We start from the raw sequence: 21637 nt of genomic DNA, 5'->3' as shown, positions 1-21637 counted from the left end.
AGAAGGCCGCTGAGGTCATCAGATGTTCTGTGAGGATCTGATGGTCGACGAGGTCGAAGGCAGCTGATAGATCTAGCAGTAGGAGAATGGCTAGATTACCCTTGTCCTTTGCCTCGTCCATCTGGATTTTTAGGTCCAGTAGGGCTGACTCTGTTCCATGCCTTGGCCTGAAGCCGGATTGTCTGAGACCCAGGAGGTTGTTGTCTTCCAGGTGCTTCTGTATTTGCAGGTAGGCCACTCTGTCTAGGATCTTTAGGATGTAGGGAACGGTGGTGATTGGCCTGTAATTAGTTGGGTTATTGGGGTCTAGATTAGGTTTTTTTAGAAGTGGCATGACCCAGGCCTCCTTGAGGCTACTGGGCACTGAGCTTGATTTGAAGGATGCATTGATGAGGGCTGTTATGAAGGGGGCCAGAGTGTTGGCGCCTTCTTGGATGATGGGAGCTGGGCATGAGTCCCCTTGGCATCTAGAGGGCTTGAGGCCCTTAATGATGCTTTCCACTTCTTTAGTGGAAACTGGTGAGAAGGAGAAGGGGGGGCAAGTAGGTGTTTTGGGGGTGGTGGGCGGAGGGTGGTTTGTTTTTTTGGATAGGCTGAGCTTTTTCTGTTCGATTTTGGATTGTAACATGGTGATTTTGTCTGCAAGGGCTTTTTGAATCCTCTCACACCAGTCTGCATCCATTTGGGAAAGCTTTCCCATTTCCCAAATGGGAAAGCTGCTGTAGGCAGAAACACTGCGGCATGGAAACACAACCGCGTTGTGTTTCTGCCTGCCTTGGCTTTCACTTTGGTCTCCGGTGCTACCCAGTGGTAGCTTTTGTTTACTACAGCTGGCTGGCTTTTCCTTCATTAGTGCTGCAAAAGCAAGCACAGGCGGGCATCCATTTCACACAATGGATGCCCCCATGTGCTTCCCTTTGAGGTTCATTTGCTCAAAATCTTACAAAGGGACTTAAAAAAAAGTGTCAATATATATTTTTTTATTATTGCCCATCTTTTTGGCCAATAATAATTTTGGGCGAACCATTCCTTTAAAAACGTGGAATTGCCCTGATAGCCTTCTATCTGCCATTAAAGATCTACATACCAATACTGAAATCTGCATGCGATTGGACGCAAATGGCCCTCTGTCAAAACCCATTCGAACCTTCTGTGGGGTAAAACAAGGGTGCCCACTGGCAGCTATAATTTTCAATGCTTTCATCTCTGATAAAGGTGAAAACTTTGAAAAAACAAAAGGATTTGATCCAAAAATAGATGATTCTGCCCTGAATTGGATCCTTTATGCAGATGATCTAGTGTTAATGGATCTCACGCCTATTGGTTTACAACGGAAACTTCATGCATTGGAGCAATACGTTGGCGACAATGGTTTGCATATAAATCCAAGCAAATCTGTCATTCTAACATTACAAGATCATACCAAACGTGCATCTAAGAAGTTCAAATGGTATCTTGATGGCGAACCACTGCAACAAGTAAAACAGTTAAAATATTTAGGCATGTGGCTGAATTCTAACATAAACGACCACATTTGGGTCGGAAAAACTAAAGCTAAATGTCGACAACTAAGTGCCCAAGCCTCAGCCCTTGATAAAAAATAAGGCATGGTCTCATTGGTACCCACATTAAAGTTTTATAAACAAAAGGCTGTGCCATCGTTAATCTATGGTGCAGAAACTGCCTTTGGATGCCCTGCTACCTTGTGGGATAACCGTGAAAATATTTTCTGGGACAGAATCTTGAAAGTGGCCAGGGGGATACCTGCTGCTGTGGTGAGATATGAACTGGGGCTAATTTCAATAAATGCAAAGGTTACCTGGAATACCTTGTCAATGTTCCGTAAGATAATTCTACCCAATGGTGCACCACAAATGAAAATCCTCAATGATTTGGTGAATAAACAATCGAATACAGTCTTTGCGGCTTGGATAGACCAATGTCAGCAAATCCTAACAGATATAAACACTGACATGGTGACATTGGTGGAAAATGCTGATGTTGTAAAGAAAAAACAATGGGAACATGATTGGATAAATACTGGTATAAACAGAGCAAAATACTCACTTATGAAGAATGTTCAATAGGAAGGGAAAGCTTACAATTCTACATACAAATATCTTGAAAAGTGCCCAGACAAACAAAAAAGAACTCTGCTCATGACATTTAGGCTGAATCAATTTAAGACCAAAGAAGTAATCATGTGATGGCCTAAATATGAGAAGCTGGATCCAAAATGCAGATTCTGTAATCATTATGAAGAAAATATCAAACACTTGACTCTCACTTGAAAAGCCTTCTCTGCAATAAGAATGACATTGTTCGAACCAATTGTGGCAAATAGAGTTCATTGTACAATGGACGAATGGTGGGAGGAATGTTTTACAGAAGCTAACAATAAACTAACGTATGCTCTGACATTCCTCCTCAAAAATATCGAAGAAGAACTATTTATATCTAACCAAGAATGGACTTAAGTTGGGCTTTCCGTATTGTGTGATACTTCGCTTAATCAGTGTTCATTTGATATTAATTTTAATTGTTTTTATTATTATGATGTTTTGTATTGTAGGTGATAATTATGTTATCTCTTTTAAAGGTTTGGATAAACCAATAAAAAAAAAAAATACAAAAAAAAAAAAAAAAAAATCGGGTTTTTAACGCATCCACAGTTCAAATATACAGTTAACAAATATCTCTTATTGACCACACAATCGTCACATTAATCTCACCGTCTCCAGCTCGAGACCAATAACAGCCCCGCCCTTCTGCAGCTCTCAGCCCCAAAGTTTGAAATGATAACCCTGCTCATGCGCTTTCCAAAGGCGTGACCACTTTTCAAAGCTCCATTATTGTTCACAGACCACCGAAAGATGCTCTTGTGCTCCTTCAGTCCTATACAGCAACTTGACTGGTGATGTCACCTCTACAGTAAAGAGAAAATAGAAAAATCGCCACTAACTGCCCCTCCAATATGTTCAACTAGACACGTCTCAAAAGCAATGACAACCCCAACAAAGACACACAACATATACATGGCCATCTTCCTGCCCTCCTAACAGGGAAAATGAATAATTCACATGCTCAGTCTGCACCTACAGAGTCGCCTTGTAGATAAAATGCCTCTGTGAGACTTAACCAGAAGAACACCTTCCGCGGTACAAGCTAGCTTTGTCTGCTTAGCCCTATACACGGGGATACCATCATCCATGACCCAGGCTACAATGCCCAACCCACAGGAAATCCACATATCTTCTGTCATCCATACCCTTAAGCCCATTGTCTAGGCTACCTGCCAAAACTAATTGCCCCAAGATCGAATTTTCCCCAAACGACAAACAAAACTAAATAAATAAATAGCAAACAACGCCCCTTATCACCTCTACTACTCCAACACTACCACCGATCAACACTTTTGCCCCACCTCCCCTTCATTTGCAATATAGCCGAGTCTATACTTACACTCTGTGATCCGCTGGCATCGCTCAGCCATCAACTCTCCCCAACCTGCCACTCTGCCTCTCAAGTCTGCTGGGCATCCAATGGAAAGCGGGCAGTAATTTCTCCAAGGTGGATCCAGAGGACCTCTTTGCTGTGTACACCTCCCGTGTGATTCTTGCCTTCCGTGGTCACCCCACAGCCTTCCAGGTGTGTAGCAGGGCGTGACGCCCTTGTGCCGATCAATCATAGCAAACCATCCTCTGCTACCACTTTGGAGTATGCCAGAAATCTGGGGTGGGGATTGCAACAATAACATTGCTGATAAGCAGAGTAACTTGGGCCCATCAAACTCCCTCATGCAAAAACAGAAGACTCAGACATGGGGCAATGTTTACTGTTTTTAATTCTCCAATAGAAAGGGATCATACAAGAAAATACAAATCTCCAGCAATCACAGCTCCTGAACCTGTGTCAACCGGTTTTGTACCCAGATGACATCACAAACATCAGGTCCTCCCCAAAAACCTATGAGGTATCCCCATTGGTCAGCTGGGGTTTATCACCTATAAAGCCACATGCATGAAGCTCTTTATTGGTCCTACCATGTCAGATGGCTTCGCCTGAGACTTCCCCAAAAGATTGTCTATTACATTGTTGTAGGGACGCAAGAGGACCATTGGCCAGTGCAACATTTTATAGCACCCCGTAATTGGTGCTTTTGGATTGGTTAGAGCGGGTCCTCCCAGGATTGGGACCCTGTTCTGTTCACAGAGCTTGTGTACCATTTCAAGGTAATGGGAAGGGCTGTGTGTTCCCCATTGTTGCTATTGGTCTGATCACCTAGCCTGAGAGAGTTCCCTCAGGTTGCAGTTTTGGTGGGCAACACATGTATCATTTCACTCTGCTTCACTGGGTACAGCTTCTCTTCCCACCACAAGTAAATGTGCCTTGTTCTAATCTACTGGGTCGCGTGTGAGAAGACCGCAAAACTAATCTCTTCTGTCTGCAATTATGAGCATTTTATTCTGAATGCTTGCAGGTGGCTTGCTGCCTCGGGAACCAGGCATTTTCCACCCTCCCTTGTCCTTGGATGTGAACACCAGGTCTGCACTTCGTGCTGTAGGACCTGTCTCTTGCCTTCCATGGATCTTAGGCCTGTGTTAGAACTATCCTATTGCAAGCTCCTTGCTCCATATATTAAGGACTATTGGGGATTTTAACAAGGAATCAAAATACTTTCCAGAAATCGTGACCATGTAATTGAGATGGTGAACCTCTCTTCATGAACTAACAACAATACATAACAAATTAATGATTCGTTTGCGTAATCCTCCAATCCTCCTGATGAACCACTATAGACGAAGTGGAGACACAAGTGTCGAGAATATTTCTGAAAATCTATGATACAATCTACAATTTTTAATCACCTTGTAATAAATCTGTAAAAACTAAAACTTTTGAACTATTTCCTTCTGTTGGCGCAAATAGCAAATAGGTATCCAGCCCTTCACCCTATCCATGGTCTTGCTCCGCTTTATCTTTCCTCTCTTATTTTCCTATACAGTCCTTCTCCCTCTCTATGTTCACAATCCTGATGCCTGCTCACTACTCCTACTGCTCCTTGTGCTCCATCTAGTTTCCATTCTTTACCACTTCTGCCTCAGCATTAGAATGTCCTCCCACTGTCTTTCTGCTTATCACCCTCTCTATATCTATTTGATACAAGTCTTACATTTCACCTTTTTTCAGCCCTTTCTTAACTAACCCTGTCATATTTGGACTGTTTCATGTGCCATTATTTCTTGATTATGTACCACTTTCTCATATGTGCAGTGATTTTGTGAGGTGCTTTATAAATCTAAATGAATACACATTAAAAATAAGTGTACCAATATGCTGCACTAGATAGCCCTACTTCTCACTGCCCATTTCCATGTACTCAGAGAAACAGGCAGTACACAAGAAACGTGGTTCAAAATGTAACTTTTCTCAACAGGGAAGGCTTGGATGATGTTGCCCTTTTGGGGCAAGTGTGGATAGATGTACACAAAGGTCCTGTGCATTGTCCATCTAGTCCTGCTTTGTCTATGAAGAGTCCATTCCAGGGATAGTCCAGGGAAATGTGGATGATGAGGAAGCACAAGAGAAATCCAAAGAAACAAAAGTCCAAGGTGTGGGAAACACGATGCAGTCATACAGAAATCACATGATGTGGCAAGCATGCTAGCGACGGAAGAGTGGAATGGTCAGAGGGAGGGATGGTGCCACTATCTCCCTGACGTGGCTGCTTTAACACAGGGACCTGTTGTGTTGGGGGCTGCGGTTGAACCATCTGCACCCGTTGCAAGCAGAGATAGAAGGGGGACTGCTGTGCAGAGGTGGGTGCAGATGAAGGGCAGGTGAAGGTTGTGGTGGGGGAAGATTCTCTCCCCATATACTCCTGCATGAAGATGAGGAATTGCTTTGGGGCAGGGGGGTTGTTGTGTCCTCATCCATGTTAATGACCCTGTTTGAATGGGAGCTAAGTCCCATTTCTATTGTTGTTCTTTTGTTGTGTGCCGCGCCCCACGGTAGGCAGGAAGAGGCGGGGTTACCGCCTCAGGCACCAGTTTTCGCGCCGATGATTAAAGAGATAAGAAGCTACTTGGCCGGCTCCCGTGTATTATTGCATCTGCGTCATTTGATCTGTTGTATTGATTTATTATTGTATGCGACTCCCGTCAGAACACAACAATGGCAACGAGGATCTTAAACTGAGTTATCATGCTCAGCTGAATCCACTAGACCGTGCCACAGCGAAGTGCGAGGGCCGAATCCGCAACCACTGTACAGTGAACTTCAAGGACTTCAGCCACGGAGAAAACGCTCATTATTACGCAAACGCTGCCAGAAAACCACTCTGCATAGACAACAAGGCTGCGCTGATCTCCAAGGAAAGGCCTACCCAGACAACATCGCGACACAGCCACCCACACGTGGCTACAACCATGTCGGAAGGTACCACAGACGGCGGCACTCAAAGCCCCCAGACCAGCTCCACCCCAAGGCCTACCAGCAACAAAGAGGAAGGCACCTCTGAATCACTTCAATTGCAAGCCGTGCAACACTTCGACATGTCTGACACGAACAGCCTGGCTCCCAGATGGGCCAGATGGCTAAAAGAACTACAGATCTACATCGACGCCTCTGGAGTGAGGGAGGAACGTCGTCTAAGAGCCATCCTGCTGCATTCATTGGGCCCGACGATACGTGACATAGTATTTGAAATGCCTGACTCTAGCACTGACTCGTTCCAAGGCATCATCGATTCATTGAATACATATTTTGCACCGCTAAGAAATGTTGACTATGAGAGACACATATTTCATACGACCATACAAGAAAAAAGTGAAAGCATGGATAAGTTCGTAATGATATTGAGGAAAAGAGCCAAATACTGCGAATTTGACAGATACTCTACAGAGGAGGCCCTCAAATCGCAAGCCATTGCTGGGTGTGGAACCCCTGAATTTCGCAAGAAACTATTGCAGAAAAGTAGGACACTGGAGGAAATCCTGCAAATAGCAAGAGCTGCTGCACTAACACTACAAACTGAATCGTTAGGAAACATCACCATCTCGCAAACAGCCAATGCAGCTCAAGTATGTCCCATTCGCACTCAAGCCGACTCATCAGAACAAAAGAAATGCTACAGATGCGGTATTCGATTTCACAGGACCATGCCCTGCAATAGGTCACAAGTGCGACAAATGTGGGGGTGAGAACCATTTTCAGTCGGTGTGCAAAAACATTAAATCCTATCAGAGTGCTGAGCCTCACAGAGAGTCCTGGAGACAAGATGGCAGAAGGCCAAGGCGAGAAAGCCCACGCAATCACGCAAGCCAGCCGTCTGCGACCAGCAGGAGGCGCTCACCCAGCTCGTCAAGGGAGCACGTGCCATCCGCCCGGTGGCGTGAAGAAAGAAGGGACACATCCAGCCATCGCAAAAGTAGACATCACTCTCAGCACCGCCAGCCAAGACAAAGAATCAGATACCTGGATGAATCGCTGCAAGAAAAGAGAACGGCCAGGTCGTCATCTTCCAGTGGAGAGAGGAAACGTGCATATGTCAATGCCATAGGAAACAACACGGCTGCTGAATATAGTCCAACACTACTGCTGCAACTCAATGGACAAAACTTTGAATTCTTAATCGATACGGGGGCCACTGTAAATGTCATAAGCGACATAGTATACAAAACACTTGAGGTGAAGAAAGAGCTACGGAAAGCTGACATATTAATATATCCATATGGCTCCAACAAACCGCTAGATTGCAAAGGCATGTTCACCGCAAAATGCCAGTACAAAAATCAAAGCCAAAAAGTACAAATCTACGTGATCAAAGGGGAAGTCCCAGGTGGAAGCATACTGAGCTTCCGCACAGCCATACAAATGGGGCTAATCAGCATCATGTACCAAATCATGTCTGGATACACGTCTAGCGCAAAAGGCATGATTCAAAAGATGTTTCCCTCTCTTTTAAAAGGCTTGGGACGTTTAAAAGACTGGCAGATCAAGCTACACATCAACCCCCAAGTACCACCAATTGCTCAACACTATAGAGGCATCCCGCTTAACATACAGCGACAGGTTGAAGATGAGATGCAGTCATTGCTACAGCAGGACATTATAGAGCCAGCATCCGGTCCAACACCGTGGGTCTCTCCGATAGTACCGGAACCCAAAAGAGACAGTAAATAAAGCATACGCATCTGTGTGGATATGCGTGCCCCAAATGTGGACATTGAAAGGGAACGAAATTTTGCCCCGCGCATGACTGACATGATGCATCTATTACATGGGGCGACCGTGTTCTCAAAGCTTGATCTAAACAAAGGTTACCATCAACTTGAACTTCACCCCTCATCAAGATACATCACGACTTTCTCAACACACCTAGGGCTGTTCAGATATAAAAGATTAAGTTTTGGAGTATCTTCTGCCGCTGAAATTTTCCAGAAGGAAATTCATCAAATAATCAAGCACATTCCACACTGTCTAAATTATAGCGACGACATTCTTATCTTTGGCACATCACAAGAAAGTCACAATGACACTCTGAGAAGAGTCTGCATGGCACTTGAAAACGCCCACCTTACTCTCAACCCTGAAAAATGCGAAATCAGCAAAACAACGTTGAAATTCTTTGGTCACATATTTTCGAACAAAGGCATGCGCCCCGATCCAGAGAAGGTGCAAGCACTGGTAGACGCCCCTACTCCCACATCTCCATCAGCCATACGCTCATTCCTTGGGATGGCCAGCTTCTGCACCCGGTACATTCAAGATTTCGAATCAGTGAGCACACCACTAAAGTTCCTCACGGGAAAAGATCGAGACTACCAGTGGACCCCAGAATGCGAAGAAGCATTTCAAGAGATCAAGCATCGCATCGCATCAGCCTCGTGCATGGCCTACTACGATCCCGCATATGACACTGAACTGATCATGGATGCCAGCCCGGTCAGTCTTGGAGCCATCCTGACCCAGTCCAGACCCGGAGCCTCACCAACGTCACCAAAACGCATAGTGGCATATGCAAGCCGAAGCCTGTCACCCGCCAAGTGTGCATACTCGCAACCTGAAAAGGAAAGCCTGGCAGTCGTGTAGGCATGCGAACATTACGATCTCTTTCTATACGGACGCCCTTTCACCGTTGTCACAGACCATCAGGTGCTCACCACAATCTACGGCAAACCCACGGCTAAAATGCCACCTCGCATAGCCCGATGGGGATTATGGTTACAGGAGTACTCATTTACAATAGTTCACAGGCCAGGCAAAGACAATAATCCAGCAGATTTCCTGTCCAGATACCCTCTGCCTGCTCAAGAAGAACGTCAATCCGTCAAAGCAAATCAATATGTAAACTATCTCGTTGACAACGTTCTCCCAAAACACATTTCCACAACCCAACTACTGAAAGCCACCAGCGAAGACAGACTCCTACAAATTGTGAAGCAGTGCATACAATAAGGCCGATGGCACATAAAAGACCGAGACAAGGTGGGCCTATCCTCCCAAGAGGAATCTCAACTATGCACATTCAAACTTATACACCACACCCTGTCCCAATCCCCGGAGGGTTTGATTCTCAAGGAAAACAGACTTGTGATCCCATCCAGCTTGCAAAATCAGGTTCTAGACATAGCACATGCGGGGCACCGCGGAGTAGTATCCACGAAAAGACAGCTCAGGACGAAAGTTTGGTTCCCGAAAAAAGATGAGAAGGTGGAGAGTCTCCTCAGCAAGTGCCTCGCCTGTCAAGCGGTGGCTCCGAGAACATTCCCCGCACCATTAAGGCTGTCTGACATTCCCCTACAGGTATGGGAGGAGGTGGCCGTCGACATGTTTGGACCCCTAGTGAATGGAAAATATGTGCTAGTCATTGTGGATGAAATGTCGCGTTTCCCAGAGGTACACTTGGTACACTCAACCAGCACCCAAGCCATCATCCCTGCCCTGGACAAGACATTTGCAGACTATGGAATTCCCATGACCGTAAAATCTGACTATGGGCCGCCCTTTAGCGGTCATGATTTTGCAATGTTCGCAGAACATCTAGGATTCCAGCACAGAAAGATAACACCATTACATCCCCAAGCCAATGGAATGGCCAGGAAATTCATGAGCAATCTCAAAAGGACTTTACACGTTTGTTCCATCACCAACAGATCATTTATGCAAGCCATCTGCACATTGTGTTTTTTTGATCAAAGATTTTATTGGTTTTCAAAGTTAAAACATCATTACAACCATCTCTCAACATTCCAGGGAGGGGGAAAGGGAGGGGGGTGTGAGAGGGAGGGAGGAAAGGGGAATAGGGAGAGAAGGAAGGGGGGGAAGTGCCAAGGAAGGGGAGTGGTGGGAAGAGAGCAGAGTAATCAAAAGAAACAACAATAACCATTACGAACTCAGCATCAGGGACCTTGGTCCAACAGACCGTCGAATATCACATAGGATGATTTCATGGCACAGGGCGCTCTTAACAGAGTTAGTATTACCCTTTCAATGGGTTTCACACAGTCACAGCGGATACAGGGTCAGCCTTGGCCTTCAGCCGTCCTCTTCCCATCTTCTCCATATTTTCCCTGCCTTTTGGGGGCACCCTCTTGCTTTGTACACCCTGTGCTCCATTACCGCACATATGTCCACCTCCGTGACCCAATGGTCATAGCTGGGTGTGCGCTCCGAACCCCATAGTTGTGCGATGTTCTGCCTAAGGACTGCGAACGTGGTTGACCACAGCAGTTTCTCATAGCGAGATAAGTCAGTTTCCCCAGAGACCCCTAGAAGCAGTTGTTTCGGGCACCTCTGTATCGTCTTTCCTAGAACGTTAGACAGTTTATCGCAGCATTTCTGCCAGAGCAACTGAATACTACTACACTCCCATAGGATATGAAAAAAGGTACCTTCCTCTCGCCTGCAGCGTAGGAACTTTGTGTCCGCGGCCCTGCCCCATCGGAAGAGTGCCACTCTCGGGTAGTATGTGCGATGCAGGATTTTCAGCTGGACGAGTCGGAGTCTCAAGGAGATGGTGGTTTCACACGGGTACATCAGGGCCTCCGTCCAGTCTTCCGGAAGGAGGGGGCCCACATCCCGTTCCCATTTTGTTTTCAGGCTGGATAGTTCTGATGTTGCGAAGGAGGTTATTACAGTGTACATGGTGGAGGTGACCTTCCGCTCTACTCGATCCAGGACTATGTTACGTTCAAGCGGGGAGCTTTCGGGCAGATCTTGTGTGGTCCGTCGGTGGGCCGTCAAGGCATGATTTAGCTGCATGTGGTGGAACCTTTCTGTGTCCGGCAGGGAGAACCTTTCTTGCATTGTCTCGAACGTTGCCAGATTGTCTTCCTGTACCACATCTCCAAAGGTGGAGATTCCACGCTGGGTCCATTCGGGCCATTTCGTCAGTTTTCGTACTTCGGGAAGGTTGCAATTGTTCCACAACGGCTGGGCCAGTGTTGTTTTCCCACCCCACCCCAAGAATCGAAGCGCTTCTTTCCAGATTCTCGTTATGTGGGATGCCATCTCAGATTTCTGAGGGCGGTCCAAGTCTCTATAAAGGTGCTCTATTGGCTTGTTTGTAGTGTTGCAGCGGAAGCCCTTGATGTTCGAGAGACTCCCGTCACCGTGAAGCATGTCGTTTACTACCTCCATCTGACTGGCCCAGTAGTATGATTGCATCCTGGGCAGCCCGATCCCCCCCCTCCCAGACGGACCTCTGAAGGGTCGCAAGAGCAATTCTCGGATGGCCTCCTTTCCAGAGCAGTTTCCGGAGGGTTCATTCGATTTTGTGGAAGTCCCGTTGGTCGATATACAATGGCACATTTTGCAGGATCTATAGAAATTTCAGGAGGGTGATCATTTTAAACAATGCTGCCCTACCCATCAGTGTCAGAGGCAAGGAGATCCAATGGCGAGTTTCATCTGCAAATTTTGCCACCAAGGGGGAAAGGTTCAGGGCAGTATATTCAGTAAGGTGCATTGTAATGTGTATCCCCAGGTATTTGAATTGCTCCTTCTCGATTTGGTAGGGGCCGGTCGGCAGACTCAACGATGGAGTGTTCCCTATAGGGAAAAGGATGGACTTGGACCAGTTCACACGTAGTCCACAGAATGCCTCATATTGGCCCAGCAGCTGCACGACTCTGGGGCAGGATGTATTTGGGTCCCTCAGGTAGATGAGTAGGTCATCCGCGTAAAGGGATATTCTGTCTTCCCAGGTATCGGACCACTGGAAACCCTCCCATGTTAAGTCGTTTCGCAACAGGATCGCCAGGGGTTCGATCGCAATAGCAAAAATCATGGCCGATAGTGGGCAGCCCTGCCTTGTACCCCTTCCCAGACCGAACAGTTCTGATCCCCAACCGTTGACCCTGGTCCTAGCAACCGGGGATTCGTATAGCAGCCTCACCCAACTCATGAAGTTCTCGCCAAAGCCCATGCGGCGCATAATGGTCCAGACAGCCTCTCATCTCACCGAATCGAAGGCTTTTTCAAAGTCAATTGCTAACAGGGCCAGAGGTCCCTGTATGCTGTTGGCTCTTTCCAAAGCCGCGAATAGTCTGCAGAGATTCATGCGAGTTGATCTTTGTGGCATGAAACTCCATTGGTCCGGGTGGATCAAGGAGGGAATTACCTCTTGTAGAAGGACCGCTAGCAGCTTCGCCAGTATTTTAGTTTCAGAGTTGATGCGTGAGATGGGCCTGTACGAGCTACATCTGTCTGGGGGCTTGTCCGGCTTAGGGATCACTACAATTGTTGCTTCTCGGAGATCTGGAGGGAGAATGCCCTTTTTATGTGCATGGAGGTACATTTGCAGGAGCTGGGGGGCTATCACGTTAGTACTCACCCTTCGCCATAGCTCTACCGGGAAGCCGTATGGACCAGGTGTCTTACCGGTCTGGAGCCCAGAAATGGCGGCTAGGATCTCATCCTCCGTGATCTCCCGCTCCAGTCGTTGCCTCTGCGCCTCATTCAGGGTAGGGGTTTCAATTCGGTCCATAATTGTAGCGTCCATCGGGGTTGTGGATTCACTGTATAGCTCTGCGTAGTATTCCGTGAAGCCCTGGGTTATTTCCTGGTCTGTCACCCTTGCGTTCGATCGGTCCGCTTCGAGTCTCCGGACGTGGCTACGTCCCAGCTCCTTCCTTTCCAGCCATGCCAGCATCTTGACTGCCTTTTCACCGGTTTCATAGATCCTTGCTCTCATTGCAGTGTGCACTTGGCGCGCATTGTCCATCGCTATGCTTTGCAATCTTTTTTGTGCAAGTAGCAACGTCCGGTTAGAGGTGGGCGTATTTTCGTCTACATGCCTCTCCTCTGCCTGTTTGACCTGGAGCTCCGCTTCAAGAATCTTACTCATGTGCAGCCTCCTTTTGGCCGCCGTCCATGATATTAGTTCGCCCCTTAGCACCGTTTTGTAGGCTTCCCATAGCATTTCAGGGTTCGTTGCAGACTGTGTGTTTAACTCAAAATATGAGTTAGTGGTCTCCTGTAGTTTGTCTACCAGCTCCGGGTCTCCCAGATAGTAACTGTTCAGGCGCCAACATGGCGGTGGGACCTTCCGGGACGTTATAAGTAGCATTTCCAGCGGAGAGTGATCAGAGATGCCTCTAGGTAGCATGTTTATTTCCTGTGCCCTGTATAGGTCAGTTGCGGGAGTGAAGAAGTAGTCCAGTCTGGAGAGCGAGGCATGAGCCCCCGAGTGAAAAGAGTACGCTTTAGCGTCTGGGTGCAGCTCCCTCCACACATCGCACAGGCAGAGTGCGTTGGCGAACGTAGCAAGCCTAGTGGGGACTTTGGGGTTCCTATTTCGTATGTGGGATCTATCCAGGGTAACATTCATGACTTCATTGAAGTCACCGCCTAGTATCAGGCAGTCGGAGGTGTCATTGGCGATTAACGGGGTAATGTCAGTGAGCAGTGATTCTAGGAGGGTCTGTGGTGCATAGATGGCTATCAGTGCAATGGATTGCCCCCATAGGTCGCCCGTCACATATATGTATCTGCCTCCCGTATCATGGGTCACTGTGTAGAGGTGGAGGGGCAGGTTTCTGTGTATCAGGATCATAACCCCTCTGGGGCCCATCGTAAAGCCTGAGTGAAATATCAGCTTATAATTTGTACGCTTAAATAGTGTGCATTCTGTACCTGCGAGATGTGTCTCGGACAAGAACACTATGTCAGCCCCCCGTCTGTTCAAAACTTGGCGCAGCAGGGGGCGCTTAATTGCATTGCCTAGGCCATTGACGTTCCACAACATGAGCCTCAGTGTTCTGAGAGAGTCGACTTTATTACGATACTCTGCCATGTGAGTATGGTCGGTGGCTGCCCTGCTTATCACCGTCAGCGTTATGCGTCTGTTGGAAATATGCCCGTGGTGTACTGGCGACCTTCCTGGCCATGCTCCTCTATTAGTTTGACAGGTGCCTGATGAAGCTGTGCTTAACACACCCAAAACCCCGACCCCATACTCCTCCCAACTAGAAGCATCGGTCGCCCAAACAAAGATTCTATGGTGTCAACTGGACACCTAACATGCACCAAACTTAATATTAAATACAAGTGGCCTTTCTCTAGGAGGAGCCCGGGGGGAAGGTAGCACTCCTCTAAAGGTGATCCCCGAGGGAATCCACGCGTAAACTACGCCTGGAATTTATTACACTCTCAGGGGGGGGCTCTCTTTCTATCGTAGGGCTTAGGGCGTACCGCGGCCGCTACAGGTGGATATGTGCTGCCTATCATTGTGTGTGTGTGTGTGTACTGTGGGAAGATCTAAGGTCTGACTTGAGTATCTCTGTATGGACACAGAATTGACAGCCATGGTGAACGGTGGGGGGCGTTATCACCCCCCTAGATCTTCCGGTGGGTCCTGCGGTGGTGGTCAGCGGGGTTCTCGCCGCTGGTCTGGCGGAGGTCTTCGATTCCTCCCCCTATTTTCGCGGGGGGCGGACCAGTCTCCCCAGTCTCCCTCTATGTTTTGTTCTGCCCAGCGCCAAGCCTCCTTAGGGTCACTAAAATGGACTGTTGTGCCTTTATGGTAGATCTTGAGCTGTGCAGGGAAGAGCAGGCCATATTTCACGCCCATCGTGTGTAGCTGTCTTTTCAGGGAGTCAAAGGATTGCCTTGCCCTTTGCACTTCCCTCGTGTAATCCAGAAAAAAGGCGATTTTGGAGCCATTGAACGTGACCGCTCCCTTGGCGCGCGCATGTTGCAGGAGGGCGTTGCAGTCTCTGTAATTTAAGAATCGTGCTATCACAGTTCGTGGAGGGGCTCCAGGCGATGGCCTGCCCATGGGCACCCAATGTGCCCTTTCTATGGAAAAGAACTTGGAAAAGGCATCAGGCTCGTATAGGTCGGAAAGCCATTGTTCTAGAAAGAGTTCCACGCAGGGGCCCTCTGCCTTTTCGGGTATACCCAGGATGCGCACATTATTGCGCCTGGACCTGCCCTCTCCCTCTTCAATTCTGTCTTCCAGCACCTTCAGTTTGGACATTGTGTTATGAAGCTGCTGTTGCACGGTGTTCATTCTGTCCTCCGTAGTGGAAATGCGCTGCTCAGCTTCCCCGGTGCGTGCCGTCAGTGTTTGGAGGTCATGCCTGAGGAGGGAGACATCCATGCTAATTCCATCCATTTTCTGCTCCATGGACGTGCGGGAGTCGGTAATGGCGGCCATGATGTCTTTGAGCGATATTCCTTGGTCCGTCTCCATGTCGTCTGAGAGTTGCAGGAGGTGTTGAGTGGGCTGGGGAGGAGGAATGGTGTACTGATCCATTTTGCTTTGGGCGTGAAGCTACCTCGGCCTATCCTTCCCGATACCGCCCAGTCCGCCGTGTAGGCTGTATGGGCCGATGTGGGCGCCCGTCTAGCCAGCTTTTGCCTGAGCATCACGCTGCCAGGTGTGCCTCTTGTCTCTTTTACCTTGTTGGCAAGTCGCACCCTTTGTAGCTGCTGTGCACCGGGGATATGTCCTCACTCCAGGGTCGCCCAGCGGCAGCACGCCTCCCGGGGCAAGGTGTGACCCTCGCGTATGATACTGGGGTCGCCTCTCCGGGTCACCCCGCTCCCCTATTGTCGGAGGGCAGAGCTCACAGGGGTGTGCAGTCCTCTCTTCCCTTGCAGGCCTTCTTGACTTCCCGGCTAGTGATGGTGCTCCAGCCAGGCCCCCGAGGGGCGGGAGTCGGCGCGGAAGGCCTAGGCTCTACTCTTCGGCAGGCTCTCCCGCTGCCTTCTCGTCTGTGCTGTCCTGCAAGAGCGTGTCTCCCGATCGGGGCCTCCCCGGGCCCTCGTTGGATCCGCAACTTTCTCCTGCTGTGATCGACCGGTCCGTTGCGGTTTGGCCACCGTCTCCGCGCGGCCTCGCTGGGTGTGCACAGGACGTTCAGCTGCGCGTACCCACGGCCATTTTGAAAGTGGGCCGGCTGCTGTCGCTACAAAACTTCACACAGTCGTCTCCGGGGAATCCAACCGCGGTTCTCTTCGATCTTCGCTCCGGGTATGCCCAAGGGTATTCGCTATCGTATCGGAGTATTTCCAGCTCTTATTACCCTGAAAACAGGCTTCTTTATATCAGGATGTTAGTGCGGCCACAGGTGCCGAGCTGATGCACATCTACTGCATCCCGCGGTTAGCCACGCCCCTCCATCTGCACATTGTTAAGAGAATATCGAAACATGCCACACAGCGCCACCGGAGAATGCCCGTCCACCTTAATGTTTGGTCGAATCATACGGACAAGACTTCCGCACAACCCCCATGCTCGTCCACTCACCACCATCGTCGAAGATGCACGAGCCAGTGACAAGGTGAGTAAGGACAAAATGAAAGCCTACTTCGACCAGAAGAGACAAACCAAACCATGCCAGATTCAAGTAGGCGACGTGGTACTGGTACGACAGGACCAAAACACCAAGAGCACTCCTGCATTCAGACCCGAACCCCTGACGGTAACCCACACCAGCGGGTCCATGATAACGGCAGCAAGCCCCCACAGAACCGTCACGAGGAATTCCTCGTTCTTCAAAGTATTCGAAGGAAACTCACCTCGTGAAACCTCAACCACCACAGTCACAGACGAATCCTCAGATCCAGAATCTGAATATAGAATGGAACATCAGGATGCCGATGACAGCGACAGCGACATCCAGATGGAAAGATCAGTGACACTGAGGCAAAGCCCCTCAAAAAAGACAGTACGCAGACCAACCAGGTGGATAGAAAAAATGAACTCAGTTCTCTCTTAAGTGAGGGGGAGATGTTGTGTCCTCATCCATGTTAATGACCCTGTTTGAATGGGAGCTAAGTCCCATTTCTATTTTCTATTTTTGCGCCCCACGGTAGGCAGGAAGAGGCGGGGTTACCGCCTCAGGCGCCAGTTTTCGCGCTGATGATTAAAGAGATAAGAAGCTACTTGGCCGGCTCCCATGTATTATTGCATCTGCGTCATTTGATCTGTTGTATTGATTTATTATTGTATGCGACTCCCGTCAGAACACAACAGGGGTCAACAGCTTAGTCAATGCAATTTGTGACTGGGCATGGCGCAAGTTAGCCTCCACCATCTGGCAGCAGTGGGTGGTATGGCTATGTGCCAAGAGACGGACAGCAGCAGAGGAGGTGTGTGTAATATAGCAAGTGGTGCGGGCTGTGCCTGACGGCATACTCCTGGCTCTAATGGGCAACTTCCATGAGCTGAGTGCAGCCCACTGCAGATGCAGCTACAACACCAGCTGCATTAGCAGCATTCGCTGCATTAGCAGCATTCTGCTCTCGGGCAAGACCGGCAACCTCCCTGGCCTGAACACAGTCTGCAGCTGCCCTAGCTGCAGCTTGCTCACAGGTCATGCTGATGTTCTCCCTTGCCTCTTCCATAGATGCATGCACTTACGCCAGCAATGCATCCCTCAACGTGTTTGCTGCCTCCATCTCACGCTGCAACATCAAGGACTTGTTACCAGCATCCAGGAGTGGCCCCAACAAATAACAGGCATCAACCAGTTGTTTCCCATTCTACTCTACCTGTGCAAGGCATATCATGTTCCCTATAGGGTATGTGGACTCTTGTCTTAGGGATCTGTTGTGACATCATTCCCGTATGGCATGGTGTTGGAGGGTTGAGGCATGTAGGCTTGCATGTGAGGGGTAGGCCCGTTACTGTTTGCGTGCACCACAGATGTCATGTTGTTCATTTACAGAAGTTACCCGATTCCACGTATCATCTGCCTTACTCTTGCACATGGCAATATGTTTGTATTGTGCATCTGCATGGGGGAGTCAGAGAGCCATGAATGCATGCCATTCCTATGGATGACGAACACTTCTTGGAGGTGTGACAGTAAGTACATTCATGTGCCTGACTTTTTTCATTGACTTGTTCCATGCATGTATGATAAGCCCCACATGTGACGCAAAGGTGTGTATTTGGCATATCCTTAAATGTTACATGCATAGGAACACACATTGAGACACCTGCATTTGTTTGTGACATTGCACAATGGATTGCAAAATGAAAGGGCATGGCCGTGTCAACTCTCCCTCATTCTTCAATTTTTTTTATCTGTTTTGGGTAGGCACAACTTGCTAAAGCATTTCTAGGCCTTCCACCAACACATTATGTATGTATTAATTAATATGTTCACGGCCAATAAAGGCTTTACATATATATAGTGGTCAAAACAGCAAACTCCAATTTCATCACATATTATCAGTTTATAATCATAACAATAAAAATAAATTTCTATAAAAACAGAGTACCGACAGACAATTCCGTTAAACTAGATAAAATGAACTCATAAAATTTCATCAAGTGAAAAATGAGATTCAAGTCGTCTCCATGTAAAAAAGATTCCCATATTTGATGCATGTTCTCAGTATTGCTAGTGCTGTCACATGCTTTCATGTATTTGGTTCTTAGAAAAGGAAGGGTCTGACATTGACCAATAAGATGTATCGCAGATTCTATAGAGGAAGTACCACATAGTCTACATTGTCTTAAGTGCCTAACAATGCCGCAATTTTGCTCCCATTATTTCCAGTGCCTCACACATATTGAATTTAAAAAGGAGATAACGCCTAATGGTGTTACTACCTCGGAATGCAGCTTGATGTGTAGGTTTTCTGGAATAATTCGACCAAAACTCAAAATATATACCACAATTGGCTTTAGTTGCAAGATTAATCATGTTGCGTTCTTTTCCATAATCAAGTATCTACATTTTCAATAGCTGTTTAACCTTTGCATGGGAATGTTCAAGCCATTGATAGGCATTTTCCTTTGCCCATCTAAAATACACAGTTGGCATTGAATCTATTACACTTAGATCATGTTGGTTCTCCATTTTGATAAAACTTTTCAACAACTCAACAATAAAGGTGTCATTATCTAGAGTACTCAGTTTAACAAATAAAATTGCAATTTTGTATTCTAAAATGTCGCTAACACACATTAAATTACACTCCAATAAAATATATTCACACAGTAACGATTTCGGCATTCAAAATAAAATCCTTAACAGTTTCGCTTCAAGCTTATTCATTTAATTCTTTTTACTTTTGCCACAAATTTACGCGGCATATAGTAAACATGGTACGACTTTGGCAGAATACAGAAGTAAGATAGTGCTAACAGAAAAGCCCCCTTGTCGACCAATAAAATAACTGAATGCGAAAGCAGTCTTCATACATTTAGGTTTTGTTTCGTTCCAATGCTGTTTCCAACATAGTTCATGGTCTATTAACACTCCTAAGTATTTATAACATTCTACAACTTCAATCTGTTGGTTATTAATAAACCACTTGAAGGTTGATGTACAAGAGCAAGGGTATGATTTGTGCTTTGGAGGAGAGTTGGTTCCTAGTGACCTGCATTGAAGAAAGTGTGAAACTACATGTTCCTAGAATCCTTAGAGACTTTAATGAGAATTAACCAGACATAACTGAAAAGGAAAGGGAAAACAGCCTCCCTGATGACTAATAGAGTCAGAGAAGACTAACCGTTGCTTTAGCAGGTAAATCTGACTGGGAACCAGAGTGTGCACTTCATCTCCATTTTCTACATCATTTTCGTGGTAGCATCTAAACATTTAGAATTCTTTATGTCTTTGATCGTTAGTCTTCATTGTTTTTTGGCCTCGTGTATTGCGCTATCGAAGGGATTCTTATCGTGACAGAGGTTCCATCTCTCACTATTACTTAAATATTTGCGTTTCTGGGTAGTAACTGCTTTAATAGTGCCCATCATCTGTTCAAATGTTTGAATCATTTTGTCTTCACAGTTATCTATTAAGGAAACCGTATTTTATATAAATTTAGTTAACTCACATTCTGCTACAATTTGACCTTTTTCTAGTTTGGTAGGATTCCAAATAATCCGATTGCCTGTATTATTGATACCTATGTTCCCATTCAATTGATAACGATCATTCTCTTTAGTAGTAGGTAGCAGTAGGTAAAGCGGGAGGTGGTTGTAGTGTCCTGTAGGTGGACCTCCTCACACTCCTAACCGCTCTCTCTCTTCAAGCAGAGGCTGACACGGGAGCTGGGGTGCAACACGTCTTATCTTTATTTAAACTTCGACACTAACTGCCGCTTCCCACGGTAACCCCTCCCCTTCCTGTCACGTGGGACGCAGCCCACTCAATAACCGATAACAGAGAGAGAGGACTATTCCTCTCTTCGATACTGTGGTGACGACACCACATCCTCCCGTCACTAAACAGTCAGTTGCGTTCTCAACCCATTTCTTCGATGAGACGAGTAGGCCTCCTTCTGGTTCGGTGTGGTCGGTGGTCCACACTTACAGATGGTGCCACCCATTCTCCTGGTGTCACATCATCTCCAGAGTCTTCCCTGTCTCCCTCATAGGGGGCGTCCCATTGGGAGAAAGTGTCACACATGTTTGAATTTCTTGAACGCTGAAAACCAGGCATCTTTCTAAAGTGAGAAGAGTTTCGCGTTATGGACCGGTGATCTCCTTCTGCGGTGATGAGCGATCCTTTCTTCCCAGTGATGATGAGGGGTTCTTCATTGAACGGAGTTGCGTTTTTGCACTGTGGCTGTTGTCGGACCACGACCATGTCCCCAGGCGCCAGGTCACTCTCTCTGGCTCTGCGCTTGCGGTCGGCCGCCTCTTTCATGTGTTCCTTCATGAGGGAGTCTCGTGTTCTCATCTCCGCGTCCTCTTCGTACTGTCCTTCAATGTCGGGTGCGTGCGGCAGTCGCGTTCTGATCATTCGTCCGAACATTACTTCTGATGGTGACTTCCCCGTGGTGCTGTGTGGAGTGTTCCTATAGTCTCGCATGAGTTGGTACAGCATTTTTTCGACGGGTTCTCCCGTGAGGCGTGCGATCTGAGTCGTGCGCTTGATGTTACTCATGAATCTTTCCACAGTGCCATTTGCTTGAGGCCACAGCGGTGTTACTTTACGATGACGGAAACCCATGTATTCTGCGAATCTCTGAAAGTCTTGTCCCGTGAAGGGTGGTCCGTTGTCAGACTTTACAACCTTCGGTATGCCATAGATCGCGAACATCCGATCCAGTGCTGGGATGGTGTGATGTGCAGCGGTGGATGGGATGATCTGTAGGTCTGGATATCTAGAGTATTCATCTACAGCTACCAAAATGTATTCACCCCCTTCCATGGGCCCAA

This window comes from Ambystoma mexicanum, chromosome 4p, assembly GCF_040938575.1.
Source record: "Ambystoma mexicanum isolate Mex_15411 chromosome 4p, UKY_AmexF1_1, whole genome shotgun sequence".
Classification (NCBI taxonomy): Eukaryota; Metazoa; Chordata; class Amphibia; order Caudata; family Ambystomatidae; genus Ambystoma; species Ambystoma mexicanum.
The sequence above is the reverse complement of the archived record's forward strand: the minus strand, read 5'-3'. Positions refer to the sequence as shown.